This window comes from Octodon degus, unplaced genomic scaffold, assembly GCF_000260255.1.
Source record: "Octodon degus isolate 3935 unplaced genomic scaffold, OctDeg1.0 scaffold00026, whole genome shotgun sequence".
NCBI lineage: Eukaryota > Metazoa > Chordata > Mammalia > Rodentia > Octodontidae > Octodon > Octodon degus.
In genome coordinates, this window is record NW_004524602.1 from 2,123,446 (window position 1) to 2,151,174 (window position 27,729).

General features: G+C 39.5%; 2 protein-coding genes across 4 annotated transcripts in view; one reads left to right on the top strand and one right to left on the bottom strand.

Moving 5' to 3' along the window:
• Peak1 (pseudopodium enriched atypical kinase 1) overlaps positions 1-14,380 on the bottom strand; it is a 324,699-nt gene extending 310,319 nt beyond the window's left edge. The window contains exon 1 of the mRNA XM_004628711.2: positions 14,222-14,380. The gene's annotated coding sequence lies outside the window, so the exon portion shown is untranslated. The remainder of the gene's footprint in view (positions 1-14,221) is intronic.
• A 684-nt stretch (positions 14,381-15,064) lies between these two features.
• Hmg20a (high mobility group 20A) overlaps positions 15,065-27,729 on the top strand; it is a 67,396-nt gene continuing 54,731 nt past the window's right edge. The window contains exons 1-2 of one of the 3 annotated variants that reach the window (XM_023712536.1): positions 15,065-15,173; positions 20,010-20,045. The gene's annotated coding sequence lies outside the window, so the exon portion shown is untranslated. The remainder of the gene's footprint in view (positions 15,174-20,009; positions 20,046-27,729) is intronic. The other 2 variants (XM_004628712.2, XM_023712535.1) reach the window with 2 other exon arrangements.

Here is a 27,729-nt window from a genome sequence, read left to right on the forward strand (position 1 = left end):
GAGGAGGAGAAGAAGAAGAAGAAGAAGAAGAAGAAGAAGAAGAAGAAGAAGAAGAAGAAGAAGAAGAAGAAGAAGAAGAAGAAGAAGAAGAACCGCCTGTGAAAGTGGTTTTTTGTTTTGTTTTTGGGTTGGTGTTTTTTGTGGAACCAGGGATTGAACTCAGGCCCTTGCATTTGCCAGGAAAGCACTTATTCCACTGAGCCATCTCCCCGGCCCCTGTGAAAGTGTTTCCAAAATAATAAATTGTAATCAGAAACATCTTGCTTTAACCAACTATTACTAGTACTCAAATAAAGGACAAGACCTCAGTATTCTTTCCCTTCCTCTTTGCCTTGAATAAATTCAAAATGGAACACATACAAGCAGAAGATACAGATATTTGTCTTTTTGAGACAGAGCTTCACTATGCATTCAGGCTGGCCTTGAACTCACTGTATAGCCTAGGCTGGCCTCAGATTTACAGCTATCCTCCTGCTTCAGCCTCCCATGTGTTGGGATTAAAGGCATGTGCCACCACTATGGTCAAGCAGAAAATATTTAAAAATGAAATTGTTTTAAAATGCATATCTAGGGGCCAAGGAGATGGCTTCCCTGGCAAGCACAAGGGCTTGAGTTCAATCCCTGGTTCTGAAAAAAAAAAAAAAAAAAAAAAAGCCTATCTAGGGGCTCTGCCCATTAGCTCAGTTGTTTAAGTGACTGCTTAAACAAAGCAATCAGGATGTTGTGGTTCAATCCCCAGATCCTCAAGCCTTACCAGACCTGCCCTGAAGGTATCCTAAGTCAGCCAAATAAATAAATAAGTAAATACACTTCTGAACTTAAAAAAAATAAATAAATGTATAGCTAGTCATCCAAGAGATAAGGAGAACAACAGGGATGAGAAGAAGTAAGTTCCCTCTTCTCTGCCCTTAATGAGGCCAGTCATTTTATTCAATCAAGAGATCCTTCATTTTTTTCATCTGGACCAGAGGTCTGCTGCATAAATCTTTTAGTAATATACACTATACTTTCTCTTACTAACAATTTTACTGTTTATTGTCATGTGGAGAAAAAGACTTAAAAAATCACATTTGGTCCAATTATCTTTCTGTCACCACATATTAAAAAATATTTGAAGGTTTTGGATGGAGATAAAAATGAGAAAATATAATGAAAACAAAACCACTCCCAGAGTGTCTCATTTAGTTAATGGTGTCCTGGTACACAGAGCACTCGACTGCTGCCTAAAGTTCCCTCCCCATTTGCTCCCAAGAAACAGTAAAGCAGACTTCCACATAGCACATGTTGTCATATGAGGCTTACTTACTCCATTCAGGATAGACAAAAGAAAGTCACTTTATCCAACCAATATCCTAACACATGAGAACTATCCGAATTTTCAATTGCTACAGATGATGACTCAGTGAGTGGGCAATTACAGAAACTCAGAGCTGATGCTACAAAAAGCTAATGTTTTCATGAAGATCACTGAAATGCTATTCTAGGGGGATGGTGTTTGGCATCTTTTCATTTAACTTTCCTTAGAAGAATTATGAAGCACTGCATACCTCACAGAGGAAGACAATGGAGTCTCATAACTATAGAAATAGAAACACTGCAATTTAGGATCTTTTCTGAATAATAGGACAACATTTTAGTAATATTACTACTTTGCCTCCAATGAGTCTATATTATCTCTCAAATACTGCTCATTTTTAGAGTCAGGTCTATCTCCCAATATCAAAAAAAAAAAAAAAAATCAGTTTATTCTAAACAGAGGTAGAGCTATTTAAGGGCTGAACATCTTTTCAAATAAGTTAAATATATTTATTTATATACAATATCTGATGAATAAGATATTTATGGTAAATAAAAATAAAACCATGATTCTCAATCCTACTGGACATTTGGAATGTAAAACTGACAACAGACTTACAAGTTGCATTTATAAATGCATTAAAATTCCATTTGGATATATTAAATAAAAATACATGTGAGAATAAAGAACTCAAAAGACCAGTCCCCTCAATTAGAAACTATTGAGTCTCTAGATTACTTCTATGCTATTGGTGGTGTGATTTACATATTCAGATACTGTCATTCCACAAGCTACATTTATGTGGAAAGGGGTGAATTAGAAACAATTTAAATATGGCCTTATACTGTATAGAAGAAAAAGGGTTGTCAAACTATGCCTTTCTCCTCTCTCTCCCACCACTCTTAGGTACACTAACACCCTCATGGGATCTGGAAACCAATAAGCTTTTACAATTTTAGGACCAGGCCAGATAGCTTTGCAGATGAAAGTGCCCGCTTAGGCTGCTGGGGTTCGATCCCTGGCGTGCCTTGCCGGCTCCGCCCTTAGGACACACTGAGACAGCAATTGAGACTCGGCATGGTGGCATGCACCTGTAATCCCAGAGCTCAGGAGGCTGAAAACTGGAGGATCTATATAGTGAGATCCTGTAGACCCTGTACCAAATACATTAAAAAAAAAAAAAAAAAAAAAAAAAATTAGGATCCGAAGGTGAAATCAGATCTGGCAGTTTACTTGAAACATTAAGTTGTAAGGTTTACTTTTTCTTTTTTCTGTATTTTAGGGAAGGACCTACAAGGCGTTCAGGATCTCAGTATTAGATGGGACTCGTACTGATTCTCCTGTTTACAGCCTCCCAAGTGCTGGGATTACAGGCGCACACCAACACGCCCTGTCTCAATCGCCCTCTCAGGGCTCACTGGGGGCAGGGCTGGCATGGCAGGCCCGGGTTCGAACCCCCGGCCCCCATGCCTGTTTGCAGGCACTTCAACCCGCAGAGCTATTTAGCTGGCCCTTAGTTGTAAAGCTTATTAGCACTGTGGATGCTGCCAGCCTCAAAAAAGAGAACCGATGAAAATCATGAATAATGCTATAAAAATAATTTTTCAAATCAGAAAGTGAAATGGCACTAGGAAAACATTTTCAATTGCTTCTCTCATACCTTAAATCTTCTTTCATACAAACACCCACAATCATACCTTCTGCATATCCAAATAAAATTCAAACATCCTCTTGCATACCTGTGAAGAAGCAGTTTTTCATCTTTTTCATATTCAACTCATCATCCTAAATTATTTAAGAATTATACTATGGCATCTTCCTTTGTCATAGCTAACAAAATATACTTTGAAAAATAGGAGGAAAGCTCTAATTTTAAACAATGAAAAGTATTTCTGTCAACCTAATGACCTAATGTAGATGTAGTAAATATACCAAATCACTACCTACTTTCATTTTAAGTATAAAATTTCTACCATACGTTATATTACACAACAAACACATGATTCTCTGTTTTAAGCATCATCTTAACCACTTATCAAATATTAAAAAATCCTCTGACATAGGTACTATAGTTATTTCCATTACAGATGAGAAGACTGAGGAACAAAGAAAGAAAAAATGGCCCCAAGGTTGTAACAGCTTATACATTGCAGAGGTAAAATTCAGTCAAAGGCAGCATGGATTCAGAATCTATGTTCTTAGCCACAGTATGCATAATTACTCTCAGAGAGTGATATGTTCATGAGAGCCACAGGTAAGCATTTAATAAAAAAGAAAACCAATCTGCTACACAAGACAAAAATTGGAGACAACAAAAAAGTAGAAAGCTCATTATTCATAGTCCCAAAACATCACTATGCATTTCCAATATATCACTTTGAGTTTCCTAGCAGTGTGTTCTTTCCTTGTTCATGAAGGGGTTTCTTTTCCTTTAATTAACTCAGTGTTTGTGGTTTTCTACAAATTGAAAAACTTTAATTTTAAGATAACTAGTCTCTCAACATTTTTAGAATAACACTTTAATTAAACTCATATGTCAAAAATTTACATATATTTATTTGTATGAGATATATTCTGATTTTACCTCAGAACCCCGTAAAGTAAGTACAAGTATTACTCCCATTTTACAAATGAAGACACTGAAGCATAATTAAGAAACTAACTTAAGACCACACAGCTAGTAAATTGCCAAGCCAAGATTCAAATCCAGGCATTATAACTCCTGAAACTACTCTTGACTGCTCCTGAAGGGCAGGTTTATGAGCCAGTGGAAAGATAATAATCGTGCTTTCAGAGTAGCATTGTTTGGCTTAGCTTCAGATGACGAAGTTACCATACACATTTAATTTATTTTGCCTTTACTCTGACTTAACTAAAATTTTTAGAATCTTATGTGGGGTTTTGGGGGTTTTTTTTGGTGGAACCAAGGATTGAACTCAGGCCCTTGCACTTGCCAGGGAAGCGCTTATTCTACTGAGCCATCTCCCCGGCCCCTATGTTTTCTTGAATAAGCTAAATAATTCTCGCCTTTAAGAGTCAAGTTATCTTCTGTGATTTCTTCATTCAACAAACATTTCAATTATCTACTGTGTGCTGGGAACCACTCTCATCAGACATACTCTGCACTCAACACACAGGCTCATTCCCCTTAGCACATAAATATACTCATGTTTTTCACATCTAATAAATTCAATACCCTAGGACATAAAAATGGACAACAGTTTCGCCAACCATTCATTGGCGGAGCTGAGAACGGAATCCTGTGATCACCCGTCCTCATCCTACAAAGCAGATAAATCCTTTCTCTTTTTTAAGGTTGTAAAACAGAAACAGGCACCTAAAACATTACTAGATAGAGCCATTGGCCTGCCTCCTGCTATACTACCTCTTATTAGGTTGCAATGAAAGCCCACCCATTTTTGGAACAAAGAAATTAAAATGTTTAAAACTTGTTTAGTAAGCTACACGTGTAAATTACTTGCAAAATTCTAAAGTAATATTTTAGATTTAACTTTAATAATCAAGTATTGGTATAAATGTTTTCAATCATCTATAAAACAAGAAGGGGGAAGCATACTTATACATGTTGGTAAGGCCATCTCTGTTTGATTTTATGTGGAAGCACCTGACTGCATCCCATCTTCAGCTGAATCCTGTTGACTGCGAAAAGGTGTCAGAAAGCCAACAGTTAAAAAGTCAAGTGAAACAGAAACACTCCTTACCAGGTCACTGAGTGGCTTCATTGATAGCCAGTAACTATAGGCACAATGATTAACCCAACACTTTATAATGAAAGGGGAGCAAGAGGAGAAGCAACTTAAGAAACTAAGGTCAACATATGGAGGAACTTCTGCTGGTTTATAATTACTGGTGTGTGTGTGAAACCATGACACATTGCTTGACTGGTACAGGCTTACTTCAGTGTTTAAATGTAGCTGGTACATGCTGGAGCCCAACATTGTTTTGTCTTGTCTATGTTCTCTAACAAGCTTCACTAGTACTTTATATCTAGATGGCTACATAGATGATGAAAAAAAAAAAAAAAAATATATATATATATATATTTATATAGTCTAATACTTCTCTTCTGCTATTCTCTTTTTAAGCCTGTGATTTGTCTCATCCTAGAATGCAAATTTATGAAAGAAAAAAGCAATGCTAACTTCAGAGGTTGGTATCTTGCACATATTAAGTACTGAGTTAAATGTTTATTAATGGCTGTAAATCTATCCTGTAACGATACACAGACCTTATCATGCAGAACTACTCTTCATGTCATCTCTGACTGGAATGACCTGTGGTCAATCCTTGAACCTTTTCTCTTTCTTGAGCTATGTTCATCCTTTAGGTGATCTTTTCTGTGTTGGCAACCCCCAAATATATTCAGTCTGGACTATTTTCCTCTGAACTCCCGATTCAACTGCTGACAAGACATTCCTATTAGCATATCCATTAGCTATCTCAAAGACATAAACCCAACTGGAACAGAACTCCTGAACTCTTCCTGAAAACCATTTTACTCCATCCTAAACTGTCTTCAGCTCCATTCTTACAGTTGCTTAAGCTGTAAACCCTGAAATCATTCTTGATTCCAAAGATTCCACACTGAGTCCATCATTAAACTTATCTGGATTAAAATGTACCTAATTACAGTCAAAGATATCAGTATGCATGCTTATTTTTATATACAAAAACAGAAGTGCAGTGCATGGGCATGTGTGTGCATGAACATGTATTGCCCCCCCTTTCCTCTGTCCATTGAGAAAGGCTACAAGGAATGACATTGCAGTAATAATAAGCATGCCTAGCATTCAGATATTGGCTTCAGGGCCGGAGAGATGGCTCAGTGGAATAAGCGCTTCCCTGGCAAGTGCAAGGTTCCGCAAAAAAACAAAACAAAACAAAACAAAAAAACAGATACTGGCTTCAAAATACCATTCTCCAACTACCAAACCAGAACAATCCTGAATAAATGACTAATTCTAGGACAGGAGCAGAAAAAACAAGCCAGATAGCTTAGCAGATTAAAGGGCCTGTTTAGGCAGACGCAGGGGCCAGAGGTTCAATCTCCAGCCTGCCATGTGTGCTGAGATGGTGAATGAGACAGTGTGGTGGAGTGCAACTGTAATTCCAGCATTTGGGAAGCTGAAAAAAAGCAAGATCACTGAGTCCAATCTATGTAGTGAGTCCCTGTAGACCCTGTACTAACTACAAAAAAAGAAAAAGCCCAAAGCATCCAGTAGTCCCAGAAAGTAAAGTATGAATGCACATACACAAAAGATAGAAGAATATCAAAAGGACACAGAAATCAACACAAAAAAGCTCCCCAAGCCAAAGCCAGAATAATTTGAGTAACAAAATAAATAGGAACAGTAGTAAATTATAACCCTGATAATACAATAAACACCCATGAATTTGGACTCATAAATGATTAGACAAAGGACAAACTTCTTCACAGAAGAATTTGAACTAATAAATGTAAGAACAATGAGGGAAAAAAATTACCTTATAAACACCATAACAATAATTACTGCAAACAAGAGCTACTGATGAATGCTAAAATTACTGGGGAGAAACAGGATGCTGGCAAAGTTCTCAATGTTTTCTCACCCAAAATATTTACCAATTACTGTGGTAGTTCTAATATATGTCTAAGAATTCCTTGCTACTCCTCCCTCCAGGAAGTGGAGTTTAATTCCCTTCCTCTTGAGTGTAGGCGGGACTTAGTAACTTGCTTCTCACAACCAAAGTATAGAATATAGTAACTTTCTAGTGGGGAAACCTAGCAGAAACCACTTTAAGCAAAATGACCAATAGTTACCTGCTATTACAAGCTGCCTGTATGATTGATAAGGGCACTTCACCTCTGCAATACTCTTCAAAATCACACAATCCCCATCTACTTATGAAAAAACATCAGATAAATTTAAACTGAGAAACAATTGCAAAATATCTGATCAAAATATGAGAAGACCAAGGTACTTGTTCATTAGAAGATAAAGGAGAGGACTGGGGAGAAAGCTCAGTAGAATAAGTGTTTGCCTGGCAAACGTAACGGCCTGAGTTCAATCCCCAGTTCTGCCAAAAAAAAAAAAAAAAAAAAAAGATGAAGATAAAAGAGACCTGTCAACCAAAACAATGGTTAGGATAATGGAAAGAAGAAAGGATATTAATGGAAAAATATGGCAAAATACGAGTAAGTTTGAAAGGGTGCTTGAACCATCATAGCAACATTAATTTCTTAGCTTAATAAATGCACCATGGTTATAAAATGGCAGTAACAGAGAAAGCTGGGTGAATGGTATATGGCAGTAGTTTGTAGCAAAGGCAACTGTATTCCAATAATCGGGAGACATTTCTGATCAGCAACAGGGGAATGGTATTAGCATCTAGAGCGCAGAAGACATGAAAGTTGCTTAATTCCTATAATGCATATGACAACCCCCACAACAAAGGATAGCCAGTCACAAATACCAATGGTGCTTAAAAAAAAAAAAAATGATACAAAGGAACTCTACATAAGACCTGTGCAACTCTCTTGTCAACATAAAGTATTTTCAAACTAATATATATACACACACACAGATCAAATCGCTTCTCACCAATTTGCTGGACTAAGACACAACTTCTCAACTGGGTTTTTTAAGATAGCCTCCTATTTCACTCTCTTGCTTCTACACTTTACCTCTTAGACTAGTTTTAGTACTGTAGCCAAATGCACAGATCCATTCATGTCACTCTTCTGCCCAAAACCCTGTCATACTTCCATTCTCAAAATGGCCTGTGGGCTCTGAGATGTGGACCCATTATCTCCCTGACCTTACCTTGCTCTCCTCTTGAATTCACTCCAGTTACAGCACCCTGGGTTCCTAGAATTCCAGGGATGCAGCACACACCCTCCTGCCTCCAGACCCATGAAATGAGTCTTCTATTTAGTATGCCCCTTACTTCCTCTTTAAGTGTTTGCTCTCCCCAAATCCTTCCTAGACACTGTCTTTTTTTTTTTTTAATTTTTTATTTATTTATGTGTGTGTGTGTGTGTGTGTGTGTGTGGCCAGCTCAGCCCACCAGGGGGCGGGGCTGGCCGGCATGTGGTGCTGGGGGATCGAACAGTGGTCCCTGTGCTTTGCTTAGCTTGTTCCAAGTAGGTGCTTTAGACCACTGAGCCATCTCACCAGCCCCGGCACTGTCTTTTTAAATACACACACACACACACACACACACACACACACACACTAGCATGCTTTATTTTTCTCTACATCTCTATCACCTCCTAGTATTCTATAATAACAGATTCTTACTGTTTCACTACCGTAACCTCTATAACAACACCCAGCATACTTGCTGCTCAACAAACGTGCTAAATTAACAACAAACCTCTCAAATCATAAATTAAATATTTTGGTGTCTTTTTGCTTCATGTTGACTTTTCATGCATGCACCCATTTTCTCCCAATCAGATCACCGTCCCCCCAGGTTTTCTGCTCCTGATCCAGTCTAGAATTCACAGTTCTTCATTATAGTCACAACCATCAGTGTCATTAAGTTCCTCAACAGATTGCTCTTTGCGTATCTCTACCAAACAGAATCAGCAAAGCAGTGGATAACAACCAGGCTCCAAACTGAATCAAGGCTTGAACACCAGCTGTTCATTTAAAAAACCAGGAGGGTAACAATAAGGTGCTAATATTAAACAGTTTTGGGGGGTATTATCAGACTAATCACTATTAGAGAAAAACCATGCAAATTGATAACCGTAACAAATCAAAAGTTTACAATCTCAAGCAGTTCCTCAGTAGCTTATTAGTGTCCTACTCATGCATCTGTCTGCCTCTCCCCCAACACCCTTGCAAACTATTTTAAACTCACATATTCTTCTTAGGAACCTTTGTTCTTCATGATTAAAAATGAAGAACACATATTGATTCATCCCCCATCAGTTTTAAACTTATTCACACCATCATCCATCCCTCTGTTCTGATCACTGCTAAGACCACCTCCTACTTAGGGCCAAATTGTATCTATGCCATGCAACCCATCCCCACCTCTTGCCTTCAAATCACTGCTTCCACCAATCCCTTCTGATCTCTGTCTCCATTTGTCTGTCTCTGTTCCTCCTCTTCAATTCCACCTCTCCATTGGTAATTTCTAACCCCATAAGCAGGCCAAATACACATTTTTTTTTCCATTTTATGTATTTAGTGCAGGATCTCCCTATAGAGCTCAGAATTGTGATCCTCCTGTTTTCAGCCTCCCAAGCACTGGGATTACAGGCGTGCGTCACCACACCAGGACTTGGTCATCGGGTCAGCACGCCCTGGGGACTGGCACAGTATGTGGGACCCAGGATCAAAACCTAGTCCCTGCACCTGCTAAAGCAGGCACTTAGTTCACTGAGCTATCTCCACAACTCTCCAAATTGCCTTTTAATTAAAAGACAAACTTTTCGAAATCTTCCTTTCTATACTTTTCTTCAGAGTCCTTTGTGGAAAACACTATATTCTTCTCAATTAGCTACGCTTTAGCCACAATTTAGCTACAATTCACTTTTCAACCCCCTGAACACATTACAATGTAGCTAACTTCTCTAGCTGCAATTACAGTTAAGACATCCTGATCACTATATCCCAGAGGCTTTATTCAGTCCTTATCTTACTTGTCCTCTTCAAGGCAGGATACTTGGGGGAGGTGGGATGAGGAAGAGTCTCCCTGCGCAGCTCAGGCTGGCCTTGAACTCACTATGCAGCCCAGGCTGGCCTCTTGCCTCAGCTTCCCAAGTGCTGGGATTACAAGCATGTGCCACCACACCCAGCAGGATATGGCGTTGACCACTCTCCCTCAGCTTCCTGTGACAAATCAATCAAGGTTTCCTTTTTTCATCTTTAGTCTGCCTGGCACAGATGGCTAGCTTCTCTTCAGCTGCTGGCCCCATCTACCGAGCAGCTCACGGTCCAAATAGAGGCATCCTATCATTTTGCTGAGCATGGTGGTGTACAGGTGTAATCCTACCATTAAGAAGGCTGAGGCAGGAGGATTGGCCTGAGTTCCAGGACAATCTGGGCTACACAGTGAGTTGAAGTATACCCCTGGACTACACAGCAAGACCCTGTCTCAAACCAGAAAAAAAGAAAGAAAAAGAGAAAGAAAAGAAAAAAGAAAAGAATCATCCTGGGTCAGCCAAATAGGTCAGCAGATTAAAGCGCCTACAAGCAGGCCCAGGGGCCTGGGGTTTGATCCCCGGGCCTGCCATGACGGCCCCACCCCAGGGGCAGATGAAACAGCAATTGAGACTGGACATGGTGGCGTGTGCCTGTAATCCCAGCTCTGGGGAGGCTGTAAACAGGCGGATCACTATGAGTTCGATCTAGTACTGAGACCCTGAACACCATGTAGACCCTTCCATTAAAAAAAAAAAAAAAAAAATCCTAAATCTTCAATCCTTCTCAATTCTATAATCAGATTATTCTACCTTGTTAATGCTTCCTAAATCTTTCAGACATCCACCTCCCTGTTCTACATCGCTCATCATTTCTCACTAAGAATAGCTTTTTAAATGGTCTTGCTTCTAGTTTTCTAATTTAGTGTTCATTTTCCTGCTAATCAGTCTGAAATCACAGCACCATCCTCTTTCCCTTCAACTAAATCCCCATAACCTTCAGAATGAACCTAAAACTTCTAAACTTGTTTCACAATCTGTGATTTTAAGTATTACTTCATTTGTCCTTTACTCGAAAGCTGTATTTCACATGTGGCTATGAAATATGTAAATGAAGCTATTCCAAACTGAAACGGGCTATGATTCTAAAGATGTTGTATGAAAAATGGAAGGTCATGCATCTCAGTGTTGCAGTGTCATATTTATTGCATGCAGAAATTATATTTTACACATATTCAGTTATATTATATTATAAAAATTTCATTCATTACTTTTTAAAATATGGTTTAATATAAACATTTAAATTACATAGAAAGGATCAGCCAGATAGCTCAGCAGATTAAAGCACCTGCAAGCAGGTGCAGGGGCCAGGGGGTGAGCCTGCTGTGCCAGCCCCGTCCCCAGGGCACACTGAGAGGGCCACTGAGACTGGGCGTGGTGACGCACACCTGTAATTCCAGCTCTTGGAAGGCTGTAAACAGGCAGATCACTAGGAGTCCAATCTAGTAGTGAGACCCTGAACACCCTGCAGATCCTTCCCTAAAATACAGAAAAAGAAAAATAAATTACATAGAAGACTTACATTGTTGCCCTGTATTTCAAAATGATGGCATTGGTATAATATGTCCTTTCCCTCTGTCTGGACTGAGTTAACTCATGTATTATTCAACTGTAGCTCAGGTAGCCCTCTAATATTCTAGGACACCCCAGTACCAAGAACCCAAGTCCAACTCAACTTCTTCTCTGTGCTTCCATTTTCCATTCCTAGGCACTTGTGTACACACCTGTAACTAATCACATCCTATTATAATTGCTGATTATCAGCTATCTTTCCCTCTGAAGCTCCTTGGGGGAGAAAAAGAGAGCTATCATTTTGTATATTCTCAGTCCTACCATCATACCTAGCATTGAAAAGACACAAAAATATTTATGGGATAAATGTGGACTACCTAGTCCCACCCCAAAAGTTAGAAGGGAAGAGCCTAAACTCTAGGCAGGTGGCTCCTGTAACAAAAAGACTGGGGGACAGGAATGAAGAATAGGAATATAATAGAGAGATCAACAAATGAGAAAACACAGTCTCTCTCTCTCTCTCTCTCTCTCTCTCTCTCTCTCTCTCTCTCTCTCACACACACACACACACACACACACACACAACCTGCCTCTGACAGTGAAAATAGAGCTCTGCCACAGTGATGCGAAGCCTTGAACTTTTGGCTGGCATGCTGAGGACCACAGTTTGGTTCCTAAATTGTTTAAACAATGCATCCAACAACAACAAAAGTATGATCTGGCAGGGTTTAACACAAGCAACTAAAGCTCAGCACCTGTTTCACTTAAACAGCACATCACTGCTGTTAAAAACAACAAATCTCTCTTGTGAAGCCAATGTTAATCTCATGATGCTTCACCATGGAGCAATTTAGAAGAGTTATTGTATGAAATGTGCCAAAATATGAATTTATGGCTGATGCCTATTTGGCAAATATAGTTGGCACTGCTAGATGTCGAAAAGCATGTATGCAAATAAGCAAATAAAAGTCTTTAAGCTCTCAGCCTTAAATATTTACATTACCATAAATGTATAAAGATAAATGTTTATAGGAGTACACATATTACGCATTTCAGGAACACAATTTTTTAATGTGATTGTCAGGAAACAGTTATGAAGTGGCATTATGTCTTTATGGGCCTCAGGATAGACTCTTAAAAATGAATTCTGACAGAATGTTAATGGAGTAAGAACATTATTGTGGAAGTTTCTCTGCACTATCAGTAAGCAAAATGAATAGTTGTAGTATCTGAATAGTTCAAAGCAATCTTATCTTTTCCTCTCACACTTTTCCAACTCTGGAATCCAGCCAAACATCAGTGTCAGCCCCTAGACAAGGGGGCCACACAAGAAAAGCTTTCAAGAAGGTTCTGACATTTTCCCTCCCCAAAATATAGTCATGTATGTAAATTCCTAAAGACATGATAAAAATATTTTCCTCTTTGCCCCTTGAAGGGGATGATTGTTTCTCTTTACACACTCTTGGAGTTTGTCATTAGCCATAATTCAGGAGCAGAGGTATGAAATCTGCTTTCCTATGTTAATTTAATCTCTGCACTGAGGCTATGAGCTCCCATCTTCGAAGCTAAGAAAATGCACCGCACCTGCCATAATAGTTTACTAAACGAGCCACCAAAGAGAAGGGCCAGGCGCTTCGGAAATTAGGGTAGTCAGTGAACTGAGCTATCCAGAAACGCTCTGAGATTACAAAAGGAGCCATCATGAAGTGAGAATTCAAGATTGCTCAAGGAAAGTTTTACCCCTGTGGATAATTCACTTTTTTTTTTTTTTCACTTTCATTCTGCAGGGAGCAGTACGGGTTCTCGGACTACACACATTACTATATCGCTTCATTTATTAGGGAAAAAAGATGATGTGGCTAGGGTTTAAAAAAAAATTTTAAAAAGGCAGGTAGGCCCCAAAACAGAATCCTCAAAGCAATTACAATTCAAGTGAAAAGCTGCTCAAGTACCCTTCCAATGATCTAAAAATAGTCTTTTATGTAAGTGTCTAAGTATTTAATTCAATGTATAATCTCACCACATTCAACAGAGGCAAAAGAAAAACGTATTAGGTTTTCTATAGTAAGGCCAATAAAGATGAAATCATAGTTTTCCTCTAACTCATCACCATCAACGCCAGCCTTCCAACAACTCCATTCCACAGCTCTGATTCCTAAACTTGGATCTTAGAAAAACAACGGATTGCAGGAGTACCATGGGGTGGGGGGTCCTCTTTCCCGTCGCTGTCAGCAGTCTTTTGCGGAACCAGAGGAGGAAAAGAAATCAGGCTTCCCGACTAAGGGCGCAGACAGCGGGGAAGCGGGGTGGACGCGCTCCTCTCCCGGGGAGAAAAGTTACAAGGACGGATGCGTGGAAGGGCAAGGAGAGGAATCGGAGCCGCACCACTTAACCCCAAGCACCGAGCCAGCACCCAGCCAGCCTGCACGGAACGGGTCCGTGGATCCCCCTGGTCAGAGGAACGGGAAGACTGCGTAGCCCCGGGAGCGGCAAAGAAGCCCTCCTGCCCCAGCCTCCCGCGCCCGCTCCAGGACTCACTCAACCCGCGCCGCCCAGCCGCGCCCGGGCGTCCCCGCCGCCGGTCCCAACTTTGCCTCCGGTCTGGGGCGTTGCGCGCCGGGCCGGGCAGGAGGGACGCCGGGGGACGCGAGGAGGTAGGCGAGAGCACGCGACCCGCGACCGACGGCCTCCGTTACCTGAGGGGCGCGCTCGCCGCCGCAGGGACCACCATCGCCGCGTGTCCGCGCTCTTCCTGCTGACCGTGGCAATGCTGCCGAGCGACTGACACTAACAACAAGTAAGTACTGTAACTCTCGCCGCCGCCGCGTCCGCTGCGCGCTCCCGCCCGCCGCCTGTCCGGCCCACCAGCCTGCGCGTTCCCCCAGGCCCGCGCGCCACCCCTCCGCGCGTTCTCGCTCGCCTCTCGAGGGACGAGCACGCGCGCGCGCACCGCCTTCTCCCAGCGCTCCCCTCAACTGCGGGGGCGGAGTCGCCAAGAGGCCCCGCCTTCCAGCGGTCCAACAGGCGGAAGAAGAGACCTAGAGGGCACCTAATTGGTTGAGGGGCGGGCCCAAAACGAGGGGCAGGGTGATCAAGACCTTGGGCTCCGTGACGGAAAAATTGGGTTCTATTAAACACCAAAAGAAAAGTCCTCTGGAACCATTTGAAAATGGTTGTCTTTATGGTAGCCAGTCTAAGAATACAGAATAGGTGCTTCCAAGTACTCCACTACAGTATTTAGTAATTATCAAGTTAAATCTTATCCTCTGCGGGGTTTTGCCGTAAAACAGAAAACTACATCTCCCAGGAGGCCGCGCGAACGTGCATGCGTCATCACGTAATCATCCACCGCATCGAGACAAAATAATCCCTTCGTTTTTTCTAAAGGTATTGGCTATATTTCACTTTTCTCCTCACTGGAGCTACTTTAAGTGTTTCCGTGATAATACAAGTTACCTTTCTGGAGTTGGTTAAGCGATTTAGGTAAGGAAAAAGAAAGGATATCAAAATAAATTACTGCGGAGGGATTCCTCTGGCGCTGTGAGAGTGAATGCGAAGAGCACAGCAGTGACTGAAGGGCTGAGGGGACTGTGCTCTGACCAGGGCCTCGTATTAGGCCCCGGCTTCGGGTGCCCTTGTCGTCTGCAGGTCAGTAGGTTGTGCGATCTTGCGGGCGGCCACCATCGAGGTGTCCTTCGCCCTCTGACTGAAGATCACCCATCCTTTGCTGTTACTGGTTTGTCTCGGACAGAGGCCGACTGAATGGGGGCGCCTCACTTCCGGTAGGGGGAGGGGAGGGATGGCTCCTGGGGGAGGGAGGACAGAACTCACTTCCTGTGGGACAGGGTGGTGGTTTGGGGTTACCAGCCCACTTCCCGTGCCGGCAAGGGCCTGAAAAGCTGGTGCTGGGTTTCCTCGCCAAACACTACGTCGCATAGTTTGGGAGTAGTTTCGTGACAAAAGTGAGAGTATTCCACGAAGCTGTGATCATCTACCTGAAGGCTGAGTTACGTGTTTGGTTTCCACGTGTGAGATAGAAAATTTCTTCCCAACAAAGTTTTCCTAGTGCTTTCTTCAAAGAATGCAAAGCCCCTTGTTAAAATGAATTAGACAAGAGCACACTTTTGTGTATGACACAACGAATTGCCCACTTTGCTTCTTGAAGTGGACATTGATGGGGTGGGTAGTGTTCTCTGCTTTGATGTGAAGCGAGAACTCTAGCTGCTGTGCTAAAGCACACGGTCTATTACCTAGAGGGCCGATAATTAACATAAGTTACGGGACATTTTCATTTTAGCAGAGGGCCAGTGTAGGAAGTACTCAAGATTTGGTGTTGCTTTAACTGAAGTAATTGGTATCCTACATCCTAAAGCCTTTGGATTTGAGGGTATAGGTTTGCCCAGAGAACATCGTCCCCAGCCTTAAAAATTCGTGGAGCTGACAGGCAACATTTGTGAAAGTTGTATTTCAGTACATCTCCTTTTCTATTCGTTTTAAGGAATGGTGCAAGGATTATGAGCTCAGCTCACATTTTAAGTTAAGGGGGAAATGGTGCAAAAAGCACAAAAGATGAGTAAAGAGAATTATTTCCAGTATTTTTTGTATAAGAAAAGATATGTGAATTGGTAATAAACGCTCAATAGTTTTGATCCTTGTCTTTTGTCAAGTAACGGTACTTGCATATATGTGTCCTGAAAATCAGCCTTTTTAAAAGCTTTGTGAAATCTCAATAATTTCATGATGTCGGTCATGTGAACCTGGAACTGTGACCTCTTTCAAAACGAATTCTAGCCTCCGAATTTCTAATTTTAATTCTAGTTCTTTTTAAAGCCTATTTGGTTTAGAGTATATTATAAAATTTCAAGCTTTGAAAATAAAAAGGCCGGCCAAATAGTACAGCGAATTAAAGCACCTGCAAGCAGGCGCAGGGGCCAGGGGTTCAATCCCCAGGCATGCCTTGCCGGCCCCACCCCCTGGGCACGCTGAGATGACCATTGAGACAGCGTGCTGGTGCGTGCCTGTAATCCCACCTCTTGGGAGGTTTTAAATAGGAGGATCACTATGAGTCCAGTCTAGTAGTGAGACCCTGAACTCCCTGTAGACCCTTCCCTAAAATACAAAAAAAGAAAAAAAATTTTTTTTTCATCTTAACATGGCCTTGTTTTAGAAATCATTCTGATGGACTGAGGATGCAGCTCAGTGATAGAGCACTTGCCTGTATGTGAGGCCCTGGAGTCCATCCCCAGTACAACAGGGGAAAATATCAGCCTGAACCCCTAAAAGCACTTATCTCTTAAAAGACCGCAAAATTGCAGCAGCAGTTGACTGAGAAGACAAGGCAAAATAATGTCCATGTTCTCACTAGCAGAGGATTAGGGGCATTTGGACTGCCCCCAATACGTATTAATTGACTAAAAAGTATTCACTGTCTTCTATATTAATGTAATACCATGTTGATACAAATTAAACTGTAGTTTAGAAATTGAAGTATAAAATGATTGTAGAACTAAAAGAAAAAATAGAGAAAACATTAAAGTACTAATTGAGAAGCAGTATAGTGAAATATTATATTGCCTCCTGGAAAGCAAGAAATTTCTTAAATTGGTCCTCTTGACATTCTATGAAGAAATGCAGTATAATAGAAATAAGCAATGCTGTAGCTGAAAGCTTGGAGCAATTTGAAGAAGTGTCTGTTGAGAAGAAAGCAGTACATAAAGTACATACTAGAAGAAGACATTTTGTGATAGCATACAGTTATTCATTGATTCCATCAAAGAAGAAATATTGTGAAAGCTTCTGAAAAATAGAGGGAAAGTCTGTGGATATTGTTTTTATTCATTTTTAGTGAAGCTCGGTGTCCTGTCTTCCAAAGGTGTATTTTGGTGTTTTTTCTTCCTTAATACCCCTTTGTTGCATTTTTCTTTCCATGTTCTAACAGGAACATAGTGTCACAACTTTTGCCATTATACTGTTATTTCTTTGAGTTAATCATTTGAGATTTTCATATCATTGCCTGCCATCTGTAATAAGTTACCTATTTTTTAAAGAAATTGGTTAGATAACTTTTCCAAAAGCATTCTTTGAATGCACTGCTCATAGCTTGAATTATTAGAATAGGTCAAAATTGTTGATTCTGTCTCATTGAAATTTGATTGATTATACATAGGGGTGCTATGCATTGTGCCCTTTTCATTCTTTTGTCTATTTTATTTGTAAAATCATGCTTATATCTTACATCGTATTGGTTTTTTACTTCTTGTTTTGGCAGTGGTGGTGGTTTATGTTTGCCATGGAGTTGAATGTTAAAGAGACTATCCTAGTGTGTGTGTGTGTGTGTGTGTGTGTCTTTGTTTTTTAAAACTTAATACTCTACTTTTTTTACTTCACTATTTTCAGGAGTATTTAGTGGCCAGGCATGGTGGTACATGTTTGTAATCCTAGCACTCACCTGTAATCCTAGCCCTGGGGTGTGGAGGTGCTGAGGCAGGAGGGTGGCCAAGAGTTTGAGGCCACTTGGGCTCTATAGTGAGTTTAAGGAGAACCTGAACTTTTTGAGACCATGTCTCAAAAAACAAAAACAAGGCTGAGTGTGGTGGCACAGTCCTATAATCCCAGCACTAGGGAGACTGAGGCAGGAGGATCCTTGTGAGTTCGAGACCAGCCTGGGCTACAAAGTGAGCTCAAGGCCAGTCAGAGCTGCATAGTGAGACCCTGTCTCAAACAAACAAAAAACCTGTAAGCAGAGGAGTATTCAAGTAAGAATTCCCATGCATGTCTTTTCGTGGGAACTTCAAATACATAAACACAGGCCAAATGGCCATATACTCTTGGCATTCACTTACTAGTTTGCAAATCAAAGCTGGAATTTTGCTCCCCCGGCATTCCTAAGTGGATCTGTGTTATGATCATTGTTCAAACCAGGTCAGGATACAGCCCTAATTTCATTTCTCTGTCATGATGTCTATGTGATTCTAAACACATGAGTATTTCAGCCTTATCTCAGACCATGTAAGCCTCTGTGTTATGGATTTAGCCCTTTTCATTAATACATACATCATGATACTATCATTCTGGCTTCTTTGTACTGTGTGAAGAGGTAAGAATGAACAGTAGTGGACTAAATAGGTGACCAGACAGGCCTGGATTCAAAACTGGTCTTTATATATTTTACTAGTTAGAGAACCCTGAGCTTCAGTTGCCCTAAAGCTAAATAGGGTCATTTGCTAGAACAAGAATATTGGATATAAATCACTGGCACAGTCCTGGTGTTGGAAGCTTAATCATTGATTGCTCTTATTTTACCTCTACTCTTGCTTTAGTTATTCTGCGATTTGCCCACATGTCTGTTTTAAGTCTTACATATTCTCAAAAGTGTGATAAATAGAGGTTGGCTATTGAGATTCTGCCTTGTCTTCCATCAGCATACTCATTAAGTCATTAAGACTGTATTTTTTTGTTTCTTTTATAAAGAAATCAATTTCCATGATTACTTTAGAAAACATACATAAAAGTTTCAAGAAAAAGATTAAGAAATCACCTAATGATTTGAACTGTTACAGGAAGATATTTAACTTATTTTCTTAACTGTATTTAAATAGTATGCTATATAAATACTATATAAGTACTGCATGTCCCACCCTTTATGCTGATTGTATCTTTCATTATCCATGTATGTATTCCAAACTGAATGATCTCTGGAAAACAATATGAATGGTACCTTGCCTCTGTAGGTTAATTCGTGTTATCCTCTGCCTGTAATACTTCCTTATTCCTAGGCATCCCCATCTGTGAAATGCTGCCTTTGAGACACTTTTTCAAGTATCATCCTCAAGAAATATTGTCTGATGTCTGTCCTCTTTCCACTCTCCCGAACTATGGATGTTCTGTTCATTGATTCTTCAGGACATTTTGTATTGCTGTTACTGCACTTAATATGAGTGCTCCTGTTATCTTTTTGTTATATGCAGAGTTTATGTCCTATCATAAAAGGCTGCAGACTATATGCTATTCTTCTCTGGAACTACTGTCATACTGGAAATGATTCTATTCACATGGTAGGCATTCAGTAAATATGTGTGGAGTTGAACTGGTACCTGGGCTATCATAAATCTGATAACTTTTATCCACTGCTTCACTCAGCCTCAAGCATAGTGACCAACTTATAATAGACCCTCAAATGCCTAAAGAATGAGAATACATAAATAATCATTTTCTCATTTTTGACTAAAGTGTAAGTATGTTGATCACACCTATGTTAAGCATCTATTATATAATTATACAATGAAATCTGATACCTGCCCTCCATTTATTTGGGAAGAAAGAAATAACTAACGTACATAAACTCAACATTGTAGATGTTTCAGTTGAGGTGGGTTGGGGAGTTCAGTACAGAATTTTTGCATTGTGAGAGCTATCCCTTACTGTAAGGTAAAAAGTCTTATTGTCAGGTAAAAAGTCTTTTTTTTTTTTTTTTTTTTTTTTCGGAACTGAGGATTGAACTCAGGCCCTTGCACTTGCCAGGTGAGTGCTTATTCTGTATCCCCTATTGTCTTAACTCAGAAATCAAATAGATTTTAATACTACTTACTTGGATACTTGTACATTGTATTTGCACTGCTAGGTTTACATTCAAGAGAATTTGCACAAGTTTACTGTGTAAACTTGTACGCAAATGTTTGTACCAGCATAATTTGTAATGGCCAAATAATAGAACTCACTGTCTATCAGTTAATAAATGAATATGCAAAATGTAATATAGCAGTGCAATAGAATATTACTGAACAAAGAAAAGAAGTAAAGTAATATATGTTGTAACATGAACACTGAAACAGTTACACTAAAGAAGCCAGAAACAAGACACAAAATATTATCTAAATATAGAATGTTTAAATTTAAAAATTTAAAGCACCTGCAAGCAGAGGCTGGGGGTTTGATCCCTGGGCCTGTCATGCTGGCTCCGCCCAAGGGGGCACACTGAGACAGTGATTGAGACTGGGTGTGGTGGCGCATGCCTGTAATCCTAGCTCTTGGGAGGCTGTAAACAGGTAGATCACTGTGAGTCTGACCTAGTAGTGAGACCCCGAACACCCTGTAGACCATTCCCTAAAAATACAAAAAAAAAAAAAAACAATAATAATTTATTACAAAGAGACATTGCCATTAACTTCCCTCAAAATAATTCTCCTAACTTCAAACACACTTACCCCATTATTCTTGCCTCTTTCTGACGTAGCTCTGAAAGTCCTTTTTCCTTAGAGTCTTTGTGAGGGGTGGTCAGAAATATGTTGAACGTTGTTGTCCAACAGAAAGGCAGGTTCATGAGAATGTAATGTACTCTATTCCACCTTATTCACTGGATCTGGCACTTTGTGATTTCTGACTCTTCCCTAGAGTAAAAATGCCTGTGAAAGGTAAACATTTTGAATCACTTGAAGATATTAAGACAACTGTGACAATACAGCAATGACAAGAAAAAGGACTTCCAGAACTGCTTTACAAAGTGGCCAGAACTGTGGAATAAGTGTGTCCACAATGTAATGGCATGTTGTGAGGAAGTATTTTGAGGGATTAATGACAATGTGTCTTTTATTGTAATATTTCTTTAAACACTGTATTTTTCAATCATATGTTATACTCTGTGATTGTTTATTTGAGATGCCTAGAACAAGGCTAAAATTCAAAGTATATAAGAAGGTGAATATAGGAAGTGACTACAGGTGGGTTGGAATCTCTCTTGGATATGATGAAAATGTTCTAGAATTACATAGTGGTGGTAGCTGCACAACCTTCTATCTTAAAATAACTAAAAACTACTGAGTTGTACTAACTAAAGTTTTAAAAACTAAATACATATATATAGTATGTACTCAGCAAAATAAAGTGTTAAAAACTAAAATCTACTGAAGTATACACTTAAAATTTTCTAACCAAGAGACTTAGTCTTGAAATGTGATGAATTTTCAGTGGGGATTGAACAGGGAAAGAGATATGAAAACAAGAAAGGGATTGTTCTTAGATCCTAGAGGGAAACAGAAATGGCTAGGTCTAGAGCTAGAGGTATGCTAAGGATCAGGTGAAAGCAGATGTGAGATAGCTTCTGGCTATCCTTTTTCTTAGTAAAGTAGGCAGCAGGGTGCACAGTTAGACTGCAAGGGAGAAAGACATATTAGGCCCTTGATGGAAGCGTTCACTTTCTTCTTGAGTAAGTCAAAGCTTTACTACACAGTATCTGTGTGAAGGTCAAGTGAGTTCAGAGGATGGCAGGAATCAAAATGGGGTTACTACAGAAGACGGGAGAACAGAGATACTAGAATTTGATGATAAAACTACCCCCAGACAATTGAAACAGATAAATCTTAATGGGAGGAACAAGGGGTACCATTTTGGAAAAGTCAGTAGAGATTCAGTTCATTTGAAGAAATAATTTTAAGTACCTTTTATGTGCTGGGCACTATTAAATAAAACAATAGCAATTTTTAAATTTGAGTTATTTTCCTAGGACATAGGATATAGCCTTAAGAGTAGGATTATTAGTTTTGAGTAGGATTTTTAGTTTTAAGGGTAAGGTCGTGTTACAGTTCTCAGAATAATAGCTATAGTTTTCTAACAGGTTGTAATTTTTTTTTTTTTTTCAGAACCAGGGATTGAACTCAGACCCTTGCACTTGCCAGGGAAGCGCTTATTCCACTGAGCCATCTCCCCAGCCCCAGGTTGTAATTTTTTATGCCACCAGCAACGTTTATCAATATATTTTCACAACAGTTTTAATAGTAAAATGTTTTGAAATGTCTTGGCTAATTGAATAAGCATAAAATTCTTTTTACTTTTTGTTCCTTTACTAGCATTAATTCCTATACTGTTGACACAAACTTCTCATTTTTGTTGCTGGTGGTGTCTAAATTACTACAACTATTTTGGGAAACAGTATAACTAGTATGTTAACAGTATGAAATAGTCATACTCTTAAGCCAGTCATTCTACTTAAAGGCCTTTATTCCGAGTTTTGGTTTTTTTTTTTTTTTTGGTTTTTTTTTTTGTGGAGCCGGGGATTGAACTCAGGCCCTTGCACTTGCCAGGCAAGCACTTATTCAGCTGAGTTATCTTCCCAGTCCTGTCTGAGAAATATTTAAAGGCACAAAAGTTAATAGCACTGACCGCTACACTAAAAAATTGGAACCTTCTAAACATCTAATACTGTTATAGTGGGTAAGCAGAATTGAAAAGGGAAATGGCAAAGTAGAAAAATTGATGGGATCACTGTAATTATAAAAGCAGTTTTTAAAAAATAAAGCAGTATTGAGTTGTTACTAATGGTGCGCAGAGTGACATCCTAACTACGTCACTTACTGGTATGTGATCTTGAAAGTAGAGAATACTAACATTAAATTAATAAATCAGTGTGGAGTAGTTGGCATATAGAAATACTAAGTGTTAAAGCCAGGCATGGTGATGCACACCTATGATGCCAGCTCAGGAGGCGGAGGGAGGAGGATGGCTGTGAGTTCGAGGCCAGTCTGGACTACAAAGTGAGCTCATGGCCAGCCTGAACGATGTAGGGAGACTCTGTCTCAAAAAGAGAAAAAAAGAAAAACATTTTTGTTATCAGACATCTTACAAGCCTACCTCATTTAATCTTCAGAGCCTCACAACCTTACAAGATAGCGTTATTTTTCACTTTAAGAAAAACTCAAACTTGGAGTTTAAATACTTACGTAAAAAAAACTTGTCAAAATTTTTTTCTGCTAGAAGCAAAGAAACCATTAGTCTTATGGGGATGGAGGATGAAGAGATAAAAAATGAAGTTAGAGACCCCCAAGTAACAAGGATTTAGGGGGTCAAGATCCTAGAGAGAAGGACAGCACTAAGAAACCATTTTTCTAAATTTATTTTACCCTCTGTGCTGCACAGAGTCCAGAACTATAAGAAAATTAATTTGAATTGCATTGTCAGTAATTTTAAATAATTTATTGGAGCAGCAATACAAAACTATTACAGAGACATAGGGAAAATGATGAAAATCATCTAATATACATGTTGTTATTGAAGGAGAAAAAAATTAGGAGAAGCACACATTTGTAACAAGTTGATAATCAAAATACAGCATCTCAAAAGTATGTGAATCAATTAAATCTATTCTCAGTGAGAAATTTATACCCTTGAATACATACATTAAAAAAATAAAAAATCAGTAATCTAAGTATCTAACTCAATTAAGGAAAAGAACAGCAAATTAAACACAAAGTAAGTAGAACAAAGGAATTAATAAAAAGAAGTAATGTAATAGAAAACAAATGTTGGGTGTGGTGGCATCTGGCTGTAATCTTTGCTTCCCCAGATGTTAAGAAGCAGAAAGATCTCAAGTTTGAGGGTATCCTGAGTGACTTAGCAAGACCTTGTCTTGAAGTGAAAAATAAAAAGCTACTGGCCTGGGTTGTATCAGTGGGAAAACATCTCTGGTTTAGTTCCTAGTACTGCCAAAAATTTTTAAAAAATTAAAAAAGATGTACAATATGAAGTACTGCACTAACAAAGCCAAAAATTAGTTTTTTGAAAGGTTTCATAAGATACAGACTTCCAAGAATATTGCTCATGAAAATATAAATAGGAAGAATGGAAAAGGGACACTTCTTTTTAAAGAACATTTTTTACAGATGTAAAAAATGTATTAAACAGTTGCAGACAAATTTGAAATTATAGGTGAAATAAAATCATTAACCTGAATGCTGTTTTATCTGTTAAATTGAATTGATCATTTTACATTTTTATGCAAAGAATATTAGGCCTAAGTGATGTTCCTGGTGAATTCTTTTTTTTTTTTTTTTTTTTTTTTTTTTTTTTTTTTGGCAGAACCTGGGATTGAACTCAAGCCCTTGCGCTTGCCAGGGAAGCGCTTATTCCACTGAGCCATCTCCCTGGCCCCTCCTGGTGCATGCTTACAAATATTAAAAAGGAGATAACCCCGTGTCATCCTAGCTTTTCTCTAGAGTATAACTGGGGATACAGCTCAGCAGCTGAACACATGCCTCACAAGCATGAGGTTGAGTTGGAGTCCAAGTACAAAAAACAGAAACATTTTATAAGCTCCTCAAAGCCTCAGTGCCAGTCGTGTGAATTTTGATTCACAAAAAATACATCACAATATATACAAAAATCAGTTTGAGCTGCATTGAGATAGATACAAATGTGAAAGATAAAACAAAAATTTAGGGGAAACTAGAAAACATCCTCATGATCATAGAGTAGATGAAAACCAAAAAAAATAAACCAAATTTTATTAAAATTAGACACTTTTTGCTCATCAAAAGATACCAGTTTGAGGATGAAAAGACAAGTGAAAGTATGTATTTATAATATCTGGACCCCAGGAAAGGACTTGAAGAGCTGTTACAAATTAATAGAGATAAAAGGCAAGTGATCAAATTTCTAAGAGACAACATGCTGCTATGAATATTCTTGCCTTTTAGTGAGTACACACAGATTCCTGTTGGGATAGTGTGGTTAGAGATAATTAATTGCTAGACTGTATAGCCAAACTGAATAGGCACACCACAAATGAAACTCTCCAAAGGCTTCCAATAGATTCTGTGCATTGGGACATACCTATAATCCCAGCCACTCAGAAGGCTGAGACACGCAGATCACAAGTTCCAGACCAGTCTGGGAAGTTTAGGGAAACTATCTCAAAAAAAAAAAATTTTTGCCAGGGAGATGGCTCAGTGGAATAAGCGCTTCCCTGGCAAGCGCAAGGGCCTGAGTTCAATCCCCGGTTCTGCCAAAAAAAAAAAAAACAACAAAATTACAACATAGAAAAAAAAAATTTTTTTTTAAGAACTGGAGGTTTAGAGCCAGCGATTTAGCTCAGTGGCACAGCACCTGCCTGAGTTTGACTCCTGGTCCCATGTAGGAGGTTTAGCTTAATGAGAGAGTACTTGCCTACCTTGCTTCAAGGCCTGTATTTAATTTTTAATACTGGGGTCGGGGAGATGGCTTAGTAGAATAAGTGCTTGCCTGGCAAGTGTAAGGGCCTGAGTTCAATCCCTGGTTCCGCCAAAAAATTAAAAATTAAAAATTAAAAAAAAAATTCTTAGTACCCAAAAAAGAGTGCCTAGTAATCATATTTGTATCAAACATACTTAAACCATACTGAGGTAATGCTGTGTATTCACTGAAATGACTAAAAATGAGCAATATTGAGTACTGGCAATGTGGAACAATAATAGGAGCTAATGCTTCTGGTAAATACATAAAGAATTATAACATTTTTGGAAATTAGTTTGATTGTGTGGTCTTAGTGCAGTGGCAAATGTACCACAGAGAGCTATTTCTATCATTGAAAGTTTTAAAAGGTTCACCATCACGGGTCTTGCAGTTACAAATGTCTCCTAATTTCACTGTCCCTAGATATACCTCCCAAGAGAAATATATATTCACTAAAAGGAAAAAGTATTCATAGTAACATTCTTGATAGTGTGTCTGACCATCGAAGTAGAATGAGCTAACAAATCTTATTGTAATAGGATGATCAATTATAATACTGATCTAATGAAGGAAGGTACAAGTATGTATATAAAACAAGCAGAATAAATCTAGGGTTAAGACCTCTGCTGGACTGGTGAATGGGACGGGTATAAGCGGAGGGCTTCTGGGTTGTAATAATCTGCTTATGCTGATGCAGCTGTAGTTAATATAAGTGTGTAACTGACAATTTTTGTTTTAGAGTTTTTACTTAAAACCTCTTACTATGCAAATGTACAATTATCTTTCTGTATATCTCTAACACAATCTGTCAGAAGATAGATCACTAGTAATTTGTATGTTGTCAATATTTATTTATTTATTTATTTATTTATTTGGTACCCGGTCTCACTACGTAGCTCGGACTCATAGTGATCCTCCTGTCTCTACCTCCCCAGTGCTACATGCGGGCACAGCACACTCGGGGTTCAGGTGCTGGCATGGCATGTGGTACCGGGGATTGAATTCAGGTACTTGTGCCTGCCAGGCAGGCACTTAAACCACTGAGCTATCTCCCCAGCCCAACATCATTTTATTTTAATCTCTCAGCAACAATTGAGTCTTTCTTCTCTTCTTGGGTTGAACGTAGGGCCTTCATACAGAGCTGCATCTCCAGCCACCATGACCCCTTTTGTTTTACTTGAGACAGTGTCTTGCCAAGTCACCAAGTTGCCCAGGTTGGGCATGAACTTGTAATCTTCTCAAACTCCTAGGGGGCTGTGATGATAGGTGTCTGCCATCACGCCCAGCTTTTTTTTTTTTTAATCCCCTTGAACTACTTTGACACCACTCACTCCCAGATCATATCTTCTAAGTCTCCTTTGCAACCTTTATTTATTGTACCTTGGTGGTGGGGCAGTGGAAAAAGCAATTTTTTTTTTTTAACAAAAACTAGACAAGACTGTAGCATCCAGTGGGAGGAAGCTCCCACCCGTGGTATCTGATGTTACAGGGCTCAGCACACAAGATCCAGTTGTAGCAGGTGCCACCTCATACCTGCCTCTGCAGTGGGCTCTGTAGTGGGTGGTTGATACCTACCATGTCACCCTTTGGCTCCAAAGCCTAATGCCTGGAGTTTGAGCCAAAAGTCCCTTAACTCTCTTGCATTCCAGGCTCAGGAGTCCTGACCTCACTGCCTTGAATAGGACTTCCTCATTCCCAACTCGGACCTGTATGCTTCTTTTTGCCTGCATCCCATTCTCCAGACATTCATGTATCCTCTGCTTGGAGGATACATTTAGACGTATAGTATCCCTATATTTTCTGTTTATTTGTTCTCTGCTTGTCTTGTCTCTTCTACCACAATGCAGATTCTGTGGAGTTCCTCAGGACACAACCCTGATTCTTTTCTTATTATCATGTCTTCCTAAGTTATGCCTTACATCCATGATTTGAAGTATTACCTATAGTGTTTGCTGAACACTCCTCAACTTTCTCCACTGACTTCTGTCATATACAGATTCCAACTTGGTATTTTGTCTTGAAGTCAGCTTAAAATGTACCTACCTTCATCATTTGCTTTTTCCTGAGTCTAGCATCTCAGCCTACAAACTTCTCAGTTAGAAATTTTGAGATCGGGCTGGAGAGATGGCTCGGTGGTCTAAAGCACCTACTTAGAACAAGCTTAGCAAAAGCATCAGGGACCGCGGTTCAATCCCCCAGCGCCACATGCCAGCCAGCCCGCCCCCTG